General features: G+C 40.3%; 1 pseudogene across 1 annotated transcript; it reads left to right on the top strand.

Annotated features, from left to right (window-relative positions):
- The first annotated feature begins 2,031 nt into the window (after positions 1 to 2,031).
- LOC105551879 lies at positions 2,032 to 3,656 on the top strand (annotated as a pseudogene). Its single transcript, XR_001007912.1, has one exon. The product of XR_001007912.1 is annotated as a T-complex protein 1 subunit epsilon pseudogene (transcript).
- Positions 3,657 to 3,857: the final 201 nt, after the last annotated feature.

The following is a 3,857-nucleotide window of genomic DNA, read 5'->3' as shown; positions in this document are numbered from 1 at the left end:
GACAGAATTGTCTAAAAAATGAGAAGCATTCATCAATTGAGAGTTTAGAAATTTTAAAAAGATAATACAGATATGATTTTACATGGAGAGGCTTTATTTTTAAAGTCCCCAACCAAAATTAATTGCTGGAAATTAATGGGGTGTTTTTGTATCTATTATTCTTGTTCTTTCTTGAAGAGGAGATAACTGAAGATCAATCTAGCTGTACAGATGATAGAAACAAGAATAAATAAATATCTTTTTAATAAATATGGCGAGTTCATACTTTCAGACTCAGAAACTATACCCTTGGATACAGCAAGTTCCATATCTGCTCTTTCTTTAATAAATATATTTGAAATTACACTTTGATACGTTGATGTGGCTATGATTACAGAATTAACTACTTAGGAAATAACTATCTTATCTATTTTGAAAGCTTGTTATTATGGTTCTGCTGAAGCCTCAAACCCCTGGGCATAAATGCAATACTGAGATCAGAGGTAAAATTCTCAAAAGAAAAAAAAAGGCTATTTTGTAAGTGAGAGATAAAAAGTTATTACAGGCTTACCCTTTCTCATGTCAATTTCTTAAATGTGAAAAATATCCAATGAACCCATTAAATACATTTTGACAGAGTAACAGCAGGAGGCTTGTTGACCTTTCACCTCATATTGATTTCCCCTTCAGTCGTTTTCCTTGGTGATTTCCACTTTTCCTGCATATATTTTGCCCCCTAGTCCACTCTCCACATGTCACTTCTGTAATCACTTGCGATGGAAACCCACACAAAGCCCTGAGCTACACTGACACTTTGGGAGAACCTTGAAAATAAAGCAGCCGCATCACTTACGTCTATCAATAAGTTCCTCAATTGGCAAATATTTTTATAAAACATAGACACACTTGCCATCTCTATGACTTGGGTGACTCAAAAGGATTATTAATTATTATTTATTCATATGCTCATCAATTCCACCAGCATTGATTAGTGGGTCAATCTAGTTATGACACCAAAATGGAGACCCAAGAAATAGAAAGGAGGTGTAAAGCAACTTTCTCCCAATCTAGTGATAGAAAAATCCTATGTATATAAAACAACCAGGAAAAAAAAATCTCATGATAAGAAATAAGTAACCAGAGCGTCATTTATAGGTGCTAGGGAGTTGAAATTAAGTGAGGAATCTGAGTGAGCTTACTTAACCCTAAAAGAATCAAGAATAAAACTAGAAGAGGCTAGAGTTGTTCTGATTTTGTTTTCTGAAAAGCATGATTATATGTCACATCTGTTTTCAGTAAAGAATAGTCAGGGGATATTCAGCAGTAGATGTTAATAAGCAGGGTCAGTCTCAGTAACCCTGCAACAGAAGCTCTAGTGAAAGGCAGAGATGGCCAGAGTCGGGAGGGAAGGACATGTGAGTTGTAAAAGTACTTTAAAAATAATCTGCATCTGTTATCTGCAAGGTAGAGTAAATCTCCAAAACGAGCATGAGTCAAAATTAAACATTTGGGTCCTGGTGAGAGTCATGTTAAAATTTTGCACGCTTGTTGGTTTTGTGTGTTACCTTGTTGAAGTCATGGACATTCTTCTCCAACATGTGGTTCTCTTCCTCTGGTTTCCTTCATGCAGTGATTTTAAAACTGCTCTCCAGCCTCCTCACTCCAAGAAAAGCAAAGTCATTCCACATAGCATTAATATGCATTAGAAGTTTGGTTGAAGATTTCTTGTGGAGAAGGAAGCACATGTTTATATGAGAAAGAAACTCTTACAAATCCAGAGACATGTAGGATCTTGCCTGGGTCCTTATTTGGCTGCTAGTCACAGGGGCTCCTTCCCCACCTCCCTTTTCCCTGTGCAGTGTCCATGGCCTCCTTGTGTCTGCTTCCTGGCTCATTGGTCTTGCCTAGCTTCTCTAGGATATCTTTCCTCTTTTTATGCTAAGCACCTCAGCTCTTACTTAGCTCCAGGTTGTCTTACCAGCTGTCTTACCAACCAGCCTTAATGGCTGTCAAATAAAGAAAAAGTGGAAAAGTAACTCCTGCTGCTGCAACATGGCATCCATGGAGACCCTCGCCTTCGATTGATATGGGCCCCCTTTCCTCATCAGCAAGGATCAGGACCACAAGACCCGCCTTATGGGACTTGAGGCCCTCGAGTCTCATATAGTGGCAGCAAAGGCTGTAGCAAATACGATGAGAACATCACTTGGACCAAATGGGCTTGATAAGATGATGGTGGATAAGGATGGCAATGTGACTGTAAGTAATGATGGGGTCACCATCTTAAGCATGATAGATGTCGATCATCAGATTGCCAAGCTAATGGTGGAAATGTCCAAGTCTCAGGATGATGAAATTGGAGATGGAACCACAGGAGTGGTTGTCCTGGCTGGTGCCTTGTTAGAATAAGCCCAGGAGTTGCTAGACCAAGGTATTCACCCAATCAGAATAGCTGGTGGCTATAAGCAGGCTGTCTGTGTTGCTATTGAACACCTGGACAAGATCAGCGATAGCATCCTTGTTGATGTAAAGGACACCAAACCCCCGATTCAGACTGCAGAAACCATGCTGGGCTCCAAAGTGATCAACAGTTGTTACCGACAAATGGCTGAGATTGCTGTGAATGCCGTCCTTACTGTAACAGATATGGAGCAGAGAGGTGTTGACTTTGAGCTTATCAAAGTGGAAAGCAAAGTGGGTGGCAGGCTGGAGGACACTAAATGGATTAAGGACATGATTGTGGACAAGGATCTCAGTCACCCACAGATGCCAAAAAAGTGGAAGATGCTAAGATTGTAATTCTCACATGTCCATTTGAATACCCAAACCAAAAACAAAGCATAAGCTGGATGTGACCTCTGTAGAAGATCATAAAGCCCTTCAGAAATATGAAAAGGAGACATTTTAAGAGATGATTCAACAAATTAAAGAGACTGGTGCTAAAATAGAAATTTGTCAGTGGGACTCTGATGATGAAGCAAATCACTTACTTCTTCAGAACAACTTGCCTGTGGTTCGCTGGGTAGGAGGACCTGAAATTGAACTGATTGCCATCACAACAGGAGGGCAGATCACCCCCAAGTTCTCAGAGCTCTCGGCCAGGAAGCTGGGCTTTGCTGGTCTTGTACAGGAGATCTCATTTGGGACAACTAAGGATAAAATGCTGGTTATTGAGCAGTGTAAGAACTCCAGAGCTGTAATCATTTTTATGAGAAGAGGAAATAAGATGAGTATTGAGGAGGTGAAACGACCCCTTCATGATGCTTTGTGTGTCATCTGGAAGCTCATCCATGATAATCATGTGGTGTGTGGAGGAGGGGCTGCTGAGATATCCTGTGCCCTGCCAGTTAGCCAAGAGGTGGATAAGTGCCCCACCTTAGAACTCTATGCCTTGAGAGCATTTGCCAACGCTTTGGAGGTCATTCCCAAGGCCCTTTCTGAAAACAGTGACATGAATCCCATCCAGACTATGACCGAAGCCCGAGCCAGACAAGTAAATGAGAGGAACCTTGCTCTTGGCGTCGACTGTTTGCACAAGGGGACAAATGATATGAAGCAATAGCATGTCATAGAAACCTTCATTGGCAAAAAAGCAACAGATATCTCTTGCAACACAAATGATTAGAATGATTTTGACGATTGACAACATTCGTAAGCCTGGAGAATCTGAAGAATGAAGACATTGAGAATACTATGTAGAAAGATCCACTACTGTAATTAAATAAATGGGTGTCTCATGATGTATCTACAGTTACTTATTATTACATCCTTTTTCAGACACTGTAGATGCTACAATAAAAAAAGCTGTTTGGTAACCATAGTTTCACTTATTCAAAGCTGTATAATTCTGGGCATACTATCAAACTGCGAGGTTAGCA

The sequence above is a fragment of the Mandrillus leucophaeus genome, unplaced genomic scaffold (assembly GCF_000951045.1).
Source record: "Mandrillus leucophaeus isolate KB7577 unplaced genomic scaffold, Mleu.le_1.0 Scaffold536, whole genome shotgun sequence".
Classification (NCBI taxonomy): Eukaryota; Metazoa; Chordata; class Mammalia; order Primates; family Cercopithecidae; genus Mandrillus; species Mandrillus leucophaeus.
The sequence above is the reverse complement of the archived record's forward strand: the minus strand, read 5'-3'. Positions and strand labels throughout refer to the sequence as shown.